Source organism: Leptopilina boulardi, unplaced genomic scaffold (genome assembly GCF_019393585.1).
Source record: "Leptopilina boulardi isolate dan_hultmark-lab unplaced genomic scaffold, ZJU_Lbou_2.1 LbouV2_107, whole genome shotgun sequence".
NCBI lineage: Eukaryota > Metazoa > Arthropoda > Insecta > Hymenoptera > Figitidae > Leptopilina > Leptopilina boulardi.
The window spans coordinates 133,749-153,255 of NW_026137649.1; the positions used below are offsets into that span (position 1 = coordinate 133,749).

Here is a 19,507-nt window from a genome sequence, read left to right on the forward strand (position 1 = left end):
ATTTGGAAATAAGCGCATGATTTCAGGCTGAAAAGAGGCTGAGAAAATCGAGGGTGAAATAAGGGAAAAATTTCGACTCGGGTTATATGTAATATTATAGCTTTCCAGATGCTTTAAACAATATTTTTCGTTACTAATTTATACACAGAAAAAGGAAGTGTTGTTTTAACCAATGCTAAATTAAATGGACAGTGGCGCCCTCAACTGGTTTTAAAAGTGTTGCGTATTTTAATGGCACTTTTATCCTGTGCAGGTATGTATCTGGATGTGTCCTCTGTAGTCTTCTTCAAGAGGACAACATTCACTCGGAAGGGAGGAAAAAGAAACATTCTTTTTAAAAAGGCTTGAGAAGGTGGATCGAGATTCGAGGTGATATTAACACTCGTTTCTTTCGATAGATCCTTGGTTCTTTCTTCCAGACTAATCGATTGGTCAGGATGGGATCGGTCAGGTAGGGCAGGTACCTAATCTTTGAAAAGGTCGCTCTTTCAATTCGTCTCTTAACAAATTGAAATTCTTCTTTACTCCTTTTTAAGCACACTCACATATCTCTTTAGCTTTTTCTTTCTTCCTTTCTTCTACATACACAAAATGAAAGTATATACATATATACACTCCAGGGATTCGCAACATTTCCACAAGATCGAGTCATTTGTCACTGACTCGTTTCGAGTTTTTGCTTTTCAAGTTCAACAATTGTACACACCACTTCTCAGAGGTAGCGGCCAGAATTAGACAGTATAACTTGACTTCCTCTTTCTCTCTTATATTGAGAGAAGATCCTTTAAAACTCTGAAGGCTCGTAAATCATTTCCCTGTGCAAACGACACTCTCGATTTGCGTTCTGTGGTTTAATTTTTACCTCCTGCCCATTTGTAAAGGGAAATTTTTAGGACAAGGTATAAGACGAAGAGATGAATATAAACGACAAAATATTTTGACAAAATTCAACCATAAGCTTAATGTTAATCAAAGGGTACAAAATATCTGCACTACAAAAACGAGTTTCTTCTAATTGTCTCAAAAGAAGACACTGAGACATTTACAAATGTCTTTTGTTGATAAATGTCTAATTTATACATTTAGTGCACGAAACATAACCTTTAATTGTCCGTGCAGAAATTGACCTATTTTGTCCTGTTCGAAGTAGGGCCTTACGAATTTTCCCTGTTTGAAAAAAATTTAAACCAACTAAGTTTTCAAGATTGCTTTTTATTAAAAAGTTTATTATTTAACTAAAGTACATTTTTAAAATTACCGTTTGTAAAAAAAGTTTTTAATACACTGAGAAAAAAGGTTTGAGCTGACAACCAAACATTTCATTCAATATATGTGCAACTAAAATTTTTTAGTTGACACAACTAAACTTTAGTTGACAACAACCAAAGTTTGTTTCAGACGACTAAATAAGAAAATGAAAAAGAATTTGGTAGTCTCAACCAAACTTTGGTTGATGTCAACTAAAGTTTAATTGTGTCAACCAAAAAATTTTAGTTGCACATATATTAAATGAAATATTTGGTTGTCAGCTCAAACCTTTTTTCTCAGTGTAACGAACAAAATTTTATATTAGTGTTTTAATCATTTCTTTATTATATGGGTTTGACTAGAATTTCTGTCTAAAGTCCCTAATAGATTAGGTTTACTAGAGATATTTGTAAATGCCATATGTAATGTTATTTTTGAATACCCTATTGATAATTTTTTATAAAGTTAATAATAAGAAGAGAGTAGATTTCAATTTTTTTATAAGTTATTGTCAAAATGACTATCTTTTATAAAATCAAACAATTTTCAATATACTAAAATATGTTAACTTTGTTCTGATAAATATTTTTGAATTGTCATTTTTTAAAAATAAAAATTATCTTACAGAATAGGGTTCTTTCTAAGAAACCTGACAAGGTCCTGATCAGTTTTCCCTAAGTAGTTGGGAACAGTGTCACAGGCATATCAGGCACTGGTCAGTTTCTCAGACATGGGCCACACTAGAGCTATGGTGGAAACTGCGGTGTGAAACCTATCAGGACCCTATTTCAATTTCTGCAAGAGTATACGCATATTTTGAAGCAAAAAAGACACCATGAGTGTCTTAGAAACGACCACACAAATGTCTCAAACGAACACTCGTTTTATAGTGCACAAAGCAAAAAAAAACCAAGACAAAAGGTTGAAACGAAAATGTTCTATATGAACTATAATATTCCAAAATAATTGAAAGATTAGTTTCCTTTTACTCACGTTCAAAATTGTCATATCAATTAAGGTTTACCAACTTCAATAATTAGTTTCTATATTTCAATTTTACACGAAAAGACATTTCATGGTAAAAGATAATAAAAATGAACAAATTGTGAGTCACACGCATGAATGAACTATATTAAGTCATATTTTCAAGATTTTTGTGTTATTCGATTACTTTGGGTTTAATCTCGATGCCACACTTTTTTTTGTTAAATTTGGAAATGAAATTTTTTATAGCTTTCTATATTACCGACCCGTAACTCTGAATATAAGATTTGCATTAAAGAACTCTAGAAAAAATCCAACTATGAAGACACAATTTAAAAAAAATGTTACGAAAATATTAAATTTAAAAAGAGATTTTAAGAATACTGCGAGTTAATTGTGATTATATATATAAAAATAAAGGCGAACGCCTTTATTTGAACCCGGTTGTTTACTCCACAGGTTCAAATCGTGATCGCACTATTTTTCCTTAGCATTTGTGTCCTTTACCTTGAGTAAAGTGCATCTTCAACTTGACGTTACGTGTGATTAGTGTTCGGTATACATATAATATATAATCACTGTAATCAAGCTGGTAATTGTAATTGGGCTTGTGCCACCGATGCGATGCGCCGCTTTTCACGTGAAACCATTGATTTTTATAGCTTTGCGAATAAGAAAAATAATCTGTCGATTCACCCTTCTGGAAAAACCTTCTCTTCTCGCGGCCGTGACAAATATTTCCATGAAATAGTTTAGTCCTGAATGTATAATATATGTTCACTTCTATTATTTATCTAATTTAAATTTAAAAAGGAAAAAGATATTAAATTTTCCCTTTGAGAATTATTGAAAATGCCATCGTTTCCCGCGTGGAACTTTTTCCAAAATTATCCAATCTGGCCCTAACTAAGTTTCCCAAAGTTGGGCACCCCATTCAAAACTCAATTTCAAGTTGAGACTTTCCATACAGAACCTACTGCAAAAATTTATTTTCAACGAATCTTAAGAAATGAAAAGCATGAATAAGCTTTACAATAATAAAATTTAATGTTAGAATTTTTATTTGACAGAATTTCATTTCTTAGAATTTACTTTTAAACGAATTTTTATGAAATTTACAATAGTTATAATAAAATTTCATCGAACGTATTTGATTCATTATTAAATTAAAATCATAGTGTTTTTTATATTATTGTCTTCATCTGAAACAAAAATGTTTTCCACCTCAATTCATTCTTTTAGTTTTTCAACTTCAACTTTGATTAAAAGCTAAGTGCAGTGTCACGCAATCGGAATTTTCTTTAGTAGTGAAGCCAACCAAAATAACATGAAAGAATGCTCTCGGGAAATACCGGAAATTGTTTCACCGGAAGATGACGCATCTCAACTACCTATATCTATACATTCTTCTCATATTTTAATCAACAAAGGATTTTTTTATCCATACACGTTAAGAGAAATTCTTCGACCAGATAAATTTAATGATAAACAAAATCTTTTATTCTGAAATTGAAAATCCATCGTTTCTAGTCGTAATACACGACTAATGCAAAGTCCTCTCATTTTGAAACTGATAAAAGAAAAACAAGACAGTAATAGAATTATATACAGTGGATTAAGGGGATACACCACCTTAATTTTGAGTCCTTTAAATTTTAATGATGGCAGGAAGTTATATTTTTTTTCTTGCATCATTTGGGTCCTAAAAACATACAGAATTGGTCAAGAAATCAAAATTTTAATTTTGAATGTATGTATAGTTGTTATTATATACCTACACCGAAAAAGGGTATTCTAAATTTTAGAATGTAATCTTTTGGCTCTTAGGATAGTTTAAGCAGTTTACTCTAAATTATTGGATTTAAAAAAATCTCTAAACTTTATGACAAATAATTATTAATTGTTTAATACAAAGAAACTATCTTTTAAAACATATGGATTTAAATAATTAAGAGACGATGTTTCTTAGTCAAAGATCCAATGGTCCTTTTGCATTCCATTGCAGAATATTGTTCTTATTTTCAGAACAAAAAATGAGTACCTAAAATACATAAACTGTATATTTTTAAATAAAAGCGAAAGTTGTACTCTTAAATGGAATATATTCTTTTTGGCGAAAATTTTCGATTGAAATTTTTTCACATAATTATTTTGATGTTATTTAACGCCAGTATAGTTCATGGGTGTGAATACTACACTGAAAAAAGGGTTTGGTATTGACAACCAAACGTTTGGTTGGTATTTAATCAAACAATTTCGTTTTTGTTGAATCAACAAAATTTTGGTTGTCCCAATCAAACTTTAGTTAGGACAACAAAAATCCTTTTTTTCTAATTTTGGTTGTGTCAAAAAAATTTTGATTGAGACAATTAAAATTTTGTTGATTCAACAAAAAAATTTTGGTTGCTTAAATACCAACCAAACGTTTGGTTGTCAATACCAAACCCTTTTTTTCAGTGTAACATTACATTATAGCCTTAATATATCTCATAAACAAAAAGAGCACAAAGTAAATATATATATATATATATATATGTGTGTGTGGAAGCAATACTCAAAGAAACATTCACGAGTACTACAACTTTTTGTTTACTTAAAATTTCGAGGAAAAGCGCACGATCGATTCCATAAGCGATGAAAATATTGGAGCTCTATGACAGACAACAAAACCATCCTCTTGATTCGATCGGAATATTTGGATAAATTGTCGTAGTATCTTTTATATATTTATATATAAGGGGATCGTATAAACCGAAAGAAGGACGATATTCTGGCGCGATAGAAGCGAGGTGTGTGGAAACCTAGTGATACATACAGTATAGAAAATCCAAAGCTCGAGCTTTGGCATGGCACATTGTGGGTGGAATGGGGGTGGCGTTTCATTTCCTTGGCGACTTCCGGTAAACGCGACGCTTCCGCCATATCGGGGCCACCGACGCCGTCATGGCGGCTCGTGTTCCTGAGTTCCGTTTCCGGTTCCATCCTATCCGCCACCCAAACCACCCCATTTTCAACCCCATCCCCATCACATAGTCTTTCCGTTTTCTCTCCAACGTTCTTCCTTGACTTCCGTTCGTTGCTATACTTCCACCTTGTACGCTTCTCTTTCACCCTATATCAACCGCTCTCATTCCTCACCTTTTCACTCTTATAATTCAACAAACCAACTCACTCCTCTCATTCCATTTTCCCCCATTATATGGATTATCTTCCCTTCGTAAATCTGTCGATATATACATATATATATACACGGCGTTTCAAGTTTAACAACCGCAACCATTGCATCGCTCATCATTAATATATATGTGCCATTCCATGAGTTTTTTTTAACACTTTTCGGAGTAACCTTTCCAAATTAAATAACGATTTTTTTAAAATATTTAATATGTATAAAGGTCCAAAATAATCACTTTTTAAGTAAAAACAATTGTTTATTTAAAAAATACAACAATAAATATTGAAAAAAATTCACTTTTTTTCTGCAACACCAAATAAATTGGTTTAAAGATCAAAATTTTCCTTATTTTTCAAGCTTTAATACCGCACAAGAAAAATAATGTATTTCAAAATAGTTAACTCACAATTTGTTAAACAATGTTTGTCTTCTTTTTTGTATTTTATTTATTGTGAAACGTCTGCTATAGTTGCGCGCGACGTTCGGAAGTTGTCGCTCTCGTGTGCATCACTATTCCTTTTTTATAATTGATTAAAATTGTCGAAAAAAATATTACTGGCACTCTTCTTTACGTTAATTTATATTATTTTATATTTAATATTTAACCTTTTTAAATGGTAATATATAAGTAAACTGGCGCACGATCGATCTCGCATGTAAAATAATAAAAACAATAATAATTCTTGAATTCCATATAACTATTATTTAAATATAATTCTAATGATTAACACAAACAAAATTTAATAAGATACGCAAAATTTTAAATATTATGAAACAATTTTTAATGTTAATTAGTTGTAAAAATCGTTAAAAAAGCAGTGCAACACCGAATTTACAACCGCAACTTAACGACTAAATAACTATGGTCATTAAAAGCCGAAAGATGATATGTGGGAAAATCACAGCAATACGACTGTTTAAAGAGGGGGAATTTAAATCACCGTGACACACATTAATAGTAAAGGAAGCGTGGGAGCTGGTTTATTGTACTTATAAATAAGGTGACTCCCCCCCTTTTCTTTGAGAAGTTAACGCGTTCACAGTAAACTAAAAGGTATTAAAAAACCAGATTAAAGTAATATTGAAAAGGATTAAAATAATCCACTTTTTACGATTAAATTTATATATGAATATTTCAATTATTTTTCACCCTAGCCTGAATCAAAGACCAAAAAAGATAGTATAATTATAATTGCTTAACGGAACTAAAAAACTTGTGCATCTAGAAATCATTTGAACACCTGGAAATGGATATGTGGAATTTTGTAATTTTAATCTTTCGATGGATTATTCACGGAGAAAAAACGAATTTTCAGAAATAGTACTGAACACTAAACATTTTAAGGCGAATAGTTTATTTTTAGAATTCTATATTAAAAATTAAATATTGATAAGATTTTGTATCGAGTCCTAAAAGTCTACCAATATTGGTTTACTTACTGGCATCATTTTCAAATTTTCCATAACAGACATCGTCGTTAAAAATGCACTTATTTCAATCAAGAACTAAGAGATAGAAAAATAGATAATAGACACTCTCTAAATTTGAATCAGTGAAAAAGTCACTGGTCTCAAATCAGTCGCTAAATTCTAGCTATTTGAATCAGTAACATTACACCTATTTTCAGTGAAAGTACTTGATTCTCCAGTGAAATGTCACTAACTGTCAGTGAAAACCACTGATTCAAATAGCTAGAATTTAGCGACTGATTTGAGACCAGTGACTTTTTCACTTATTCATATTTAGAGAGCACTGATTCTAAAGAGCTTTGAAAAAAAATTCCATTGAACTTAAAGCGAATTAGAAAAGAAAAATATTGAATACTAACTTTACACACTAATTTAAAAATATCAAATTGATATAAAAATTTGTATCAATTTGATATTTTTGGTATCAATTTGATACTCTCAAATTTGTGTGTAATCAATGTTGAATTAGAATTAGAAGGGAAATAAATAGTTTTCTTTCTTCCGCGACATGTCAATAAACAATTGAAATAAAATGATACGAATCTGTTGACCTGTTACAGAAGCCTTGAGACACACAGCAATAGGTTGATAAACAATATTATGGTGGTTAATGGAGGTAGTCGTCATCAACGTTGTCGACGGCGATTAATCGCTAATCTAAATTGCAGGGGAGAATAGTATATGGGTGTAAATGGCTGCAAGTCCTATAGACAGTAATGTAGGTACCAGGACCTTAGGAAGGAAAAAAATATATATAGAAAAGAAAAAAAGTCCAAGTCGTAGGTCAACAGCACGCCTTACGATATAAATCAGTGACACGTTGTGCAACTGTTGATTTATCGTCGTCAAGACGCGCTGCTCGGATATCTTAACACATATACAAAAAAATGACTTTTATATACACGACTTTATTCATAATGTAATATGTGCCAACGCGATAGTACAACATAAATACCAAACTATATATATATATATATACATATATATGATCAAGTCAGAGCAGAAGAAGAATCCGGTTATGTGAGTGTGCATCATATACGCAGAGAGATGTAGGGAGAGCGGAAGTAATGGAAATTTCAAAATGGCCTTCTCGATCGACCCGAAGATAATTTTACAATTTCCCTGAGCAGATGGTGCGATAAAAGTGTAAATACACTGATGACTTCAAGTTCAGAATAGGTGCGTATATAGCCTCCTTCTCTTATGAAAGGAGGCTGCGGCTCGAACACAATAATGTACTAAATTCTGAACACGAAGTCTATTTGTGGAGAAAAGGAAGCGTGTTTTCAAACGATATTAACAAAAAGTTTAGGTCAATCCTTCAATTTAGAAATTCATTTTCAAGTCCAACAAAAATGTGTCGGGTAATGGTCCACGTTTTATATATATTTTATTATTGGCTCATTTTGAACTGAAACAAAAATGAGATCACGTTTTTCCTGTGGTATATAAAAGAAGAACCCGAAGCGAAATTTAAGGCCTACTTTTCTAGAAGTAAAGTAGGATTAATCAGACCCCCTTTAGCTGTCTGGAATGTGCGCAAATTTCATTTTTTTCACTTTTGGATTCAAAGTAGGGCCTAAAAATTGATTACAATATTGAAAATTTTTAAATTGCTCTAATTCTACTCATTTTTTTAAAACGCTTCAAAATATATTAATTCCAGTTTTTAAAGGGTAATTAAAGAGAGATTATGTGAAAATAAATTTCATTTTGCTTTAATCAAAATAATTTTTAAAAAAATGTTTTTTGTATTTTTTTAATCGAACTATAGTTGGATTCAAAGAAGCACACATAGAAAAAATTTGATGTAGCAGCGAACTTGAGGGAGTCTAAAAGATCCAATAATAACATGTTTTCCTGTCATCTATCCCTTTAACAATTAATACTTAAAAGTTAATAAAATTCAAATAAAAAATGTAATATTTTCTAATAATATAACCCTATGCAGAAATATTGAATAGGCTCTGGCAGGGCCCACGTTAGGAAGTCCCAAATCCACATGAAACAGGGAACCCGATCAGGGCCACAGAAGAAAGCCCTTTTTCAACCTCGTTTCAACCCGATTAAAATCGATTAAAAACGGGGTCCGACCTGGATCTGGTTTGTCCTGGGCGGGTTCCCTGTTTCAAACCGGTCAGGGCCAGGTCATTTTGACTTTCACATCGACATTGACTTTCATAATGACTTTCACATTCACTTTGATTTTTATTTTGACTTTGATTTTCATTTTCACTTTTATATAATTTTTAATTGAATTTTAGTGAAAGTGTAAGTGAAAATCAAAGTCAAAATAAAAGTCAAAGTGAATGTCATCGTGAAACTCAGAATGAAATTACATAATTGCACCCCAGGAAAAATATAGATAGTTTACAATGTGTTACATACAAAATTGATTTGGTTCCATTGAATTGAATAGATGCTTTGAAAAAGATTGATTGAGAATTCGTGAATGTAAGTGTGTATGTAAAAATATATAATGTCGTTCTATATATATATATACATTGTATATATGATAAATAAACACGTTTTAATATACTGAGTGGCAGTGTGTGTAGTTCATGTTTCTTCGCGTTATTTCACAAGCACGTTAGGCATTACCGGTCTACGATATCTCGATAAATCGATATACAACATGCCAATCTAGCCTCGAAAAATAGACGCGTTGAGGAAACAAAGGCTTTCAGTGCAAAAGAAAAAGGCAAAAAAAATCTGAAAAATTACCTTCATCGTGACAACTTTGCTCTTTTATCAGCGAAACATATTGTTTATTCTTTACTCAAGTTTTTGTTTATATCACGAAATACTTTGATCACGTGACACTTTTTTCCGTGTCAGATATATGTACATACATTATATATATATATAAATATATATGTATATTCGTCAGGATATGTTAACATGTTTCAATATTTGGATTGATGTTTAAATTATTGTCGTGTTTAATTAAAAAAATTGTCACAAATACAATTATGATATTATTTATACAATAATTTAAATTTTTCATAGAAGAAAGTTATTATTATTTTCGTACTAATAATGTATCTCCTGAATATTTCATGTGACAATAATTAACGGTTCGTTATATAGACCAATCCTTCATTTGTCTTGACATAATATTTTAATACATGCTCTTGTGGGGTGATTTTAAAGACACAAGAGATATGTTGAATGCAAAAGCACAACGGGAGCGTGAACGCATTCGTTTGGCAGTAAATATGTAATTTATATCTCTGCCATTGTTGTTGTATGTCTGCGGCTATATCGCGAGTCGCGAACGACAGGGGTCTTGATAGTTTAATGTGTATAACAGTCGCTGGCAAAAAGTACAAAACAATGTCTGATTATTAGTAAAACTGCATTTTTTATATTAAAATTAAAATTTTTTTCACAATTTTTTTTGTCCCTCCTATTCGGAAAGTGTGTATTTCGTGCATTATGATAAATGTATTACAAACAGAAATTTTTTGCAGATGATTCTATAATTGAATTCAAGTAGACGACTGTTACATATAGGTTTATGTATAAAATATTCAAATTTAAGTACATTTTTTCTGTTTGCTCTTTCTTTTCGCAAAAGGAGGCCATCTTTGTATTATCCGCGGAAAAGATTCCCCGGGCCATCGTGAGTCACTTTAAGAAGTTATCTAACTCTACGTTGTGCAACGCAGATATTATATATTTGTATATATATATACACACCTTCTAACCATGTGTGAAACGTGAATGCCAGACATCGTTCTCCGCGTTTCCAAGATGTGCAATCAATTCTGTAAAAAAAAAATAAAATGCGATTTTTTTAAAACAAAAATAAAAATTAAATAAACGTCATATAATATATAACGCCTCGCTGCTGAAATATTCCCATTTTGTACAATCTAGGATCCACAATTCTTATATCTAAAACAAATAAAAATTTTTTTCTTCAATCGTACATTATTGCCTTTGGTATGTTAAACGCAAAAAGCATCGTAAATATTAATAAGATACTTTACAAAATATCTTTATTTAAAATGGAAGATACCATTTATCCATATTCCATCTTATTTTAAGATACTAAAAAAGCCACTATTTTTATTTTCGTAGGTTGTTTTTTCTTTAATTTGATAATTCATAATTCTTTGAACTTTTTTTATATTATATATAAAAAAGTTTTAGAAGGGTATAGACTTAGTTGGGTCTCGGAATATTAGAGGAGAGGAATCCCGATTTTTTTCAAACAATATCAACTCTCTCAGATGGAACTTGGTTGAAGATTGGACATGGCTTAAAGACGAAGAACGAGCGGAACTGAGGTTCGTGGAGCTTCCTTTCCTTTTGGACATGCCTCGGTGCCTCTTCCCACAGAGCCTAACTGGAAGTTACATGTATATTACTAGTTTGAGTGTGTTTGTGTGTACACATGAGTTGGCACTGTGTGCGCGCCTTCGCTACTACTCCAACAATGGCGATACGCGATATCGCTCGGGTTAAACTATTAGGAACGTCCCTGATGGTGTGTGCTTGCCTTCGAAGGAACTGCACGGACGCACCTACTTCCGGGAGACTCCTGTCATCGTTTGTCGCCCCCGTCGATCTCCCGCGCGTCCGCTCCCACCTGCGATTCTACTCCACTTACATGTATGTAAACGTAAACACTACCCACGTAATCGTCGTCGTTCCTTTCCACCACCACCCATCGCCCTTCCTTGTGTCCATGAGAGGTCGGGTTATGGCCGATTTTCATGGGAACGATTTCTTTTTACCTCTTCACCAATTTGTGCGATAGCTTCTTTAGGTCCGGCTATATGTATACTGAGGATGATTTAGGAAATCCGGTCCGGTTCTTAGAACTGTTGAGACCAATATTTTTAGTCTTGCTGCATGTTTAAAAGAAAATTGTCTTTGTCCATAGGAGAAAAAATGTAGGAAGTACGAAATAGGATATAGAAAACAGTTAAATCGACCTATTTGAAAATTATTCTTAAAAATGAGCAAATTTCGGAATACATATTTTCTGAGAGCGATTAGCCTGATTTTCTCATTTCAGTGGTTGACGACGACGATAACGACGGAAACGACCTCAAAGAGGAGGATTCGGAAAGCATCAGTGTGTAGCGAAGCAGCAATGTGCTCGAGCGAGCATGATACCTTGGCGAGCGAATCGTTCGTTCGCGACACGCTCGAGCCCTCGATTCCGCCGGAATCACGACTCGTCACGGGAAACTGTGCGTAAGTACCTATGGGAAAGACTTACTCAACTTGCCCAAGAATCAGATACCTTATCGTGATCATCATTATACATTAAAAAAAGAAAAAAAAAAATGTATTGAATACCTATACGAATATTTCAAACCTTTTTTTCCATGCTCATATTATACAATAATATAATAATTGAAACTTTATGTAGAAAAAATATGCATATAGGTATACAAATTCTCATTTTAAAACTTACATATTGTAAAAATGTTAGAACAAATTCTGAAGAAATTAATTAACTGTTGCATTTTAAAATGACATCACATTTTTTAAATTATGTAACAATATTTAATATATATATATATATATATATCCTTCTGTGTATATACAATATAAACAGAGGCATAAATTATTCTCAACAAACATTGGATATAAAGTTCTAATATAATGAAATGAATATCCAACTAAGAAAACAGCAAGTCCATATTTCATATCGGGCTAAACAGTTACAAAGTAGGAAGTACAAAATAATAAAAGCCCATAGTTGTTATTATAATATTGCAATATAATGAGAGAGCGCATTTTTGTTCATCAAGGAAAACGTACTATATATATACATATAAATTGTTATAAAATATTAAAAGAATTTGACCTCGTTGCGCTTTTGACTCTCCTTTGTATAAGATGTTTTTTATTGTTTAATATCAGCTTTTGATCGTAATATGAGATCTGACTAATGATCAATATATATATATTGAAAGTTGAGTGTGGTAATTAGACGCATAGACGCCTCCATGGTGTTTCGTAAATCACGCATGGCACAAGTATTTTTCCATGGAATTCCGATATTTTATTGGACTCGATAAATATGAACCCATTAGCGAACAATTTGTGCTCAAGAGCGTAACAAAATTTATTATACGTGCTCAACGTGATGCTTATTGCACCAAAGAGAATTTCTCAAAGTGTAATTGGACAAAGGGGTATGTGTATATATATGAGTTACGTAAACTATTGCACTATATAAATTTAATTTTTCACACTATATGTATACGTACCCAAAGAAAAAAATATATTTGTCTACACGGAAAGAAATTTTCTGTAGAATTTACAGAAACTCCTGCGCCATCTACTGATGTTTCTCCAAATAGAGAAATTTGTAGAATCATTGGCATTAAAATCTGTTAATTCTACAAGTTTGAGCTACAGTTCTTAAAAACTGTTGAGTGACCAAATTATGTATATACTATATGGGGATAATATATATTTGGTAGAGTATTTCTTATAGGTTATATTCTCCTCCGAATACATTAAATTCGCGGAACATTATTGTATAAATTAGTATAACTTCTATGTAAATAAATTCATCCTTCAATAATTTTCTAACAAAAAAAATGAGGAGCAAGTTTTCAAAACTTATGATAAATCCACTTTTTCTTATCACAGAAAATTAAAAGGCATTAAAATAAGCTGCAACGCTTCTTATTTTAATCCAATTTTGCTTATTTTAATCCATTTTGGTATTAAAATAAGCAAAATTGGATTAAAATAATGAGCGTTGCAGGTTATTTTAATACCTTATAATTTTCTGTGATGTCGAGAAATTGAAACAAACGACTTTTCTCACTTAATCACTACAGTTAATTTTAAAATAAAAAATTTGTAATAATTTATTTCTATAATAATGTTTATATACTTAAGACGTTTCCTTTTTAATTAAACTTTCTTGCCGACACTATGATAATAATAAAAACACTAAATTCGCCTTAACCTCTCGCACTCAATCGTACTCAGCCTTAGTCGAATCACTGCATTGTTTTCGCGCATGCGTTAAATCCTTACAGAAAATATCTGTAGAATTAACAGATTTAGGAACATGTAAAATCTCCAAATCGATGTTAAAGAATTACCAGAAAATTTTTTTCCGTGTAAGATAAAAATAAACATTCGCACTTGGGTTTATTTGTTTTAAACCAATATATTTATGTGTTTCAAATAAATATATTTAACTCTGAGACAAATATTTTTTTTAACTTAGATATGTTATATTTGATACGAATAAAAAACTTTGCTATAGTGTCTAATCGTGAACCAAATTTTATCTTTTCTCAAGTCAAAACATGTAAAAATTAAAGAGGGAGGCAACTTTATTTGTGAGAGGGAATAATTTACTTTACTGCACTGTAAAAAATTTCGGAATCATTTCCATTAAAATAATCGGCAATATTTCCAAAAGTGGAAGGAAAATGATTATTCCTAACACTTTGATGGAAATAATTCCGAAATAGGAATATTTTCCAAAAAGTTGGAATTTCTTCCAGTAAGTTAGAATTTTTTCCTGAAATTGGGAGAGTTTTACGATTTTAATGGATTTTTATCCAAATCTTAGAAAATAAATCCAATGTGAGATAGAAATATGTCTGAAACTGGAATTTTTTCCAAACATTAGGAGAAATTTCCGAGTTCAATAGATTTTTATCCTAATGATAGGAAATAAAATCTGTTTGAAATATTACAAAAGTTTTTATATAAGTTTTCTACTCTTTCCTCCTCGTATTCCCTGAAGTGACTTTAGAAAAAAACAGTAACATTTCTCAATCTTCTTCAAAATCATTCTTTAATTGAATTTCTTCTTTATTTGGAAACTATTTACAAAAAAGCTTCATATCTGTTGTCGAATTACACTGATTAACATGATCGTAATTTATTGTATAATTAACATTATTATAAATTTATACATTATAATTATTATCAGCTATATAACCTCCACTTAACAATTAAAAACTACATATTAATTGTATTGACATCGATTGTTGTATAATTTATGAAGATAGTGATGACTATCGATAGTATATATCCACGATAAATAAAAATATTGATCTATCATTCTATAGTCCATTTTTAAACACTTTTTGCCGAATTACTTATGGTTATAAACAAAATTTAACTCTCTTAACAACAATGATTTTTTTTTGTTTTTGACAAATATATTTGTTTTAACAATTAGTACACAGAAAATTAAAAGGCATTAAAATAAGCTGCAACGCTTATTATTTTAATCCAATTTTGCTTATTTTAATCCATTTTGGTATTAAAATAAGCAAAATTGGATCAAAATAATAAGCGTTGCAGCTTATTTTAATGCCTTTTAATTTTCTGTGTAACTGTTGTTTATTTTTTTAGTCAGTTATGTAATTTGACAAAAAAATAGGTTTGTTAATTTTTGCATTTCTATGTACAGAGAGTCAAACTAGAATCAACGGAAGAAAATCATGAGGAAATTACCTAAAAATCGCTCCAACTGTGGAATGGAATTAGGTTACCCCCGCTAACCACGATTTACTTGCGACTATTACCGTAATCCATTATATAAGACACGCGTACAAAACCGAGTGTAAAACGCTTTCAAAGTAGCACAAGAAAGGGACACTTTCTCCTCTACAGTTTCGCTCGAAAAATCGAGGTACCCTTTGTGAAAATTTCAATTTCTACAAATATATAGGTCAACTTTCATAAATAAGATGGTTTATTATTCAACAAATAAAACGTAGATTTGCATATTACAATTTTATAAATAATTATTTTATGTGAATAAGTCAATAGTAGGAGTTAAATAAATAAATTTGAAATTTAAAAATTTTTGAAAAATGTTCTGATACCTATATATAGATGTTTTTCTTGTATTTTATTCAGTTTTTTTAGATACATCTTAAATATTTAAAAGTATATCTAAAAAAATAATACTATAGATGACGGACCCAATATGACGTTATAACGCAAGACTAAAGTTTTTTACCAAAGGTTTCATTGATATATGATCTCTATTTATTTCTGGCGAGAACAAATACCTAATACACTGGAAGTTTGATCGGTAAGACAACTCACCATCACAGTTTGCTGGAGGGGCTGTCACATGACGACTGAAACCGAACAGTATTGTACATAGAAAAAGTTCTCTGCTCCCCGCATTGCTCGTGTACTTCGTACGGCCCTGCATGTCTTTATTTTAAGCCGTTCGATCGATGAGACTCAATCCCCGAGCAATCTCACCGATCGAACTTCCAGTGAATAGCGTGGAAGCATAGTGTTTTTTGGCCTCTACTTTAGTCATTTTGAGTCTTGCGTATACGATTCATGAATCGATTGAAAACCACATTTTATTGGTTCTCCATCAGTTACGTGAATGAACAAATAATATCAACCATAACATATCGTACGTAATTCTGTTGATTTTCAAGCGCCTTTTACGTTTCCCCGCTTGCATAAGTCGATCAAGTTTCTCCGTATGTAACGCCGCTTCTCTCTCGTTGGTTGCACCGAATACTTTCGGTAATACGAAAGTATTTTCCAGGCATTTTGGATATATAGTGACGCTCCACGGTGGAAAGGTGCTTAGCTGCTTCAAATTTTAGGTTATGTTCATGGTAGTTTTTGCTTTATTAACCCATATCGGACAGCTGTTCGACTAGTCGAACACTATACAATTCCAGACGCACTTACAAATGTAAGTGGCATAATTATTGTAATTGTTTATTAATTTTGGTTCTTTAAAAAATTTGAAAGTAAACTACTTGTCGATGTTAAAAATGTATTTGCATAATAATGTATGATATTCTAATATTTTATTTGCAAAAAAAGTGAAAACTAGTGTTTGACTACACGGAGAAAAAAATTAAGCGAATGTAGTAGCGACAGTAACTATACTACTTTCGCGCGTGCGCTTTCTACGATATTCGTAGAAAAACATACCCAATTTTCAGGGTCCTATACCAAAAGAGTATAGCCAAGCATCCTTTCATCGTGGAGCGTCACATATAGATATACATATAAATGTTTCTGCAAAGTTTAAATGCAATAATTTTTAACCGAATTTTGTAAGACAGATTCTCGACAATGGATTTTCATTTAATAAAATTTACATTAAATAGGAAATATTTAATTGGTCTCTATTCGTGGCATTTAGAACAGGTGTAATTTCATTAAAACTTTTAAATATATATATATATATATATATATATATATATTCACTGAGAAAAATATGCTATTGAATCAACAGCATTTCTGCCAAAGGTATAAAAATTATTGATTCAATAGCATATGTTGTAGAATCTATAAAATATTTTACAAATCTTATAGCATATGGTTTTGAATCAATAATTTTTATACCTTTGGCAGAAATGCTATTGATTCAATAGCATATTTTTCTCAGTGTATATATATATATATATATATATACATATATATATATATATATATATATATATATATATATATATATATATTCTTCGTCATTTTTAAATTCAGCGTTTTTCTTTATTTTATTTTCTTTTTCTTACATTATCATTATTGTTTCTTCCATGTTTTTCAACTCGTTGATACCGTGACGATTATAATTATTATTATTGCCAGTGTACTCAATATGCGAGGCCTGCAGCCTTACGTGCGTCTCGTGAGATATCGACAATGTGATTGGCCTCAGTGCGAGTTATCAGGGCAGTTATAATCATTATCAGTCCACGGTACATGAAACAAATATTTTCGTCAAGAAAACTTTTAAATAATCCATGTGAGAAAGAGATATTTTTAAATTTTATATCTATTTCTACATGTATACGTAATAACTACAAAAAATTCTACCTTTTTTATTATAATTATTATTTTAACTTTTTAATTTTTTTTCTATTAATTTTCTCGCCTTTTTTCTTTTTAATCCCTTTTTAATATTTATTGTAATTTTTTTGTTCATATCGTAACATTTTTTCAATTTCCTTTTATTAATCAAAAAATATAATTATTGTATATATAATATGTTTAATTAAGATTTCAATTATTCTTGTCCCACAAAATAAAAATACATAAAAAATCGAGTTCGAAAAATTTCAATATTACAATGCTTCCTGCATGAGGAAGCAATATTAATTATTTAATGAAATGAAAAGTAAATTTTTCATGCATATAATTTTTTAGAAATTAAAAAGAATTTAAAATTAAAATAGTAATTCAGTTCAATGAAAGTGATTAATTTTTCTTTTACACTTCTTAGTGTTTCTATAGATTCCTATAATTAAAAATTTGATTACGTTTTCTTTTTATAGATAGATAATTAGTTTCTTTTTTTGTTTGAAACTTGAATTTTCTTCGCCTTATTTTTCATGCTATTAAATTAATGAAAGATAAAATTCCGGATCTGTAGCTGTTTTGTTTTTGCGATTTAATGCGAACACGAAACCAAAACGTGAATAAATCGTGAGATAGGTGACATTTATTTGTTTAAATCTGAATTTTCGAGACTTTAGACTCGGATTACCGGTTCCTCAGTGTTATATGTATATATATGACAAACAAAATCGATTCGTATCTTAAAAAATAATATATATATATATATATATATATATATATAGTATGTAAACAAATAATTAGAATTTCAACTGTAATTGTATTGTCATATAATAAAATAATTACAACTTAAATACAAATTTTGATGAATATAATAATGATAAAATTTCTGTTATTTAAAGTATCTTTTGAGAATGATTGTCGAAAAATCTGATGATAGTGGTAAATAACACTTTGACCTCGACTTTGATACGATAAAATATATTTCACATAAGACACAATTTTGGTTAATGATCGATTCAACAAATTTTACTGCAGATTAGTAATAATAATAATGTCGAACTGTCACTTAAATAGGGGCTGGAATCTATATAACATAACAGTTGAAGAGATTTATTTATTTATAAATTTTCTTATAGTTTTTCTTGCAGTTCCGAAAGAAAAATTTTGGTACTACACGGAGAGAAAAATCTAGCTTTAATAGCATGAAAATAATTATTCCTACCATTAAAGCAAGAATTCATACGTTCTTAGTATGTTTGAGAAACACGCCTTCATAGTATGCATTTAATACTTTAAATGCATAAGCGCCACGCATAAATTGTATGAAACCAAAACCTATACTGCTATTGCAGGAGTCTCATGCTTTTTCGGTATTAGAGTCCTGCAACTGGCGATCACCAAGGTTGAGTGGCTTAATACCGAAAAAGCATGAGACTCCTGAAATAGTAGTAGGTATATGCATTATTAAAGTATTAAATATACATACCACGAAAGCATGTTTCTCAAACCTTTTAAGCATGGACACCAATCATACTAATAACGTATGAATTCTTACTAATATCACTAGAATTTATCTACTATAATAGCATGGAAAAGATTCATGCGTTAAACGTATGCCTTATCATGCTATAAAAGCTAGATTTTTCTCTCCGTGTATGTGATTTCTATTATTTTCCATTTTCATACCTGCTATATATGTATGTAGAAAGTGAATGAGTTAATGTTAATGTCTAGACGCACATTGTTCATTTTGTTGAGTTGTGTTATGTCACACTTGTGTTTCAATCCAGTCTGAAATCATTTCTCAGAATATACTATTACTTATCTTTAGGA

General features: G+C 30.7%; 1 long non-coding RNA gene across 2 annotated transcripts in view; it reads right to left on the bottom strand.

Annotated features, from left to right (window-relative positions):
* LOC127276962 (uncharacterized) overlaps window positions 1-19,507 on the bottom strand; it is a 169,055-nt gene that overhangs the window by 102,092 nt on the left and 47,456 nt on the right. For both annotated transcript variants that reach the window (XR_007842290.1, XR_007842291.1), the window contains exon 2: window positions 10,580-10,647. This is a non-coding gene — a long non-coding RNA (uncharacterized LOC127276962). The remainder of the gene's footprint in view (window positions 1-10,579; window positions 10,648-19,507) is intronic.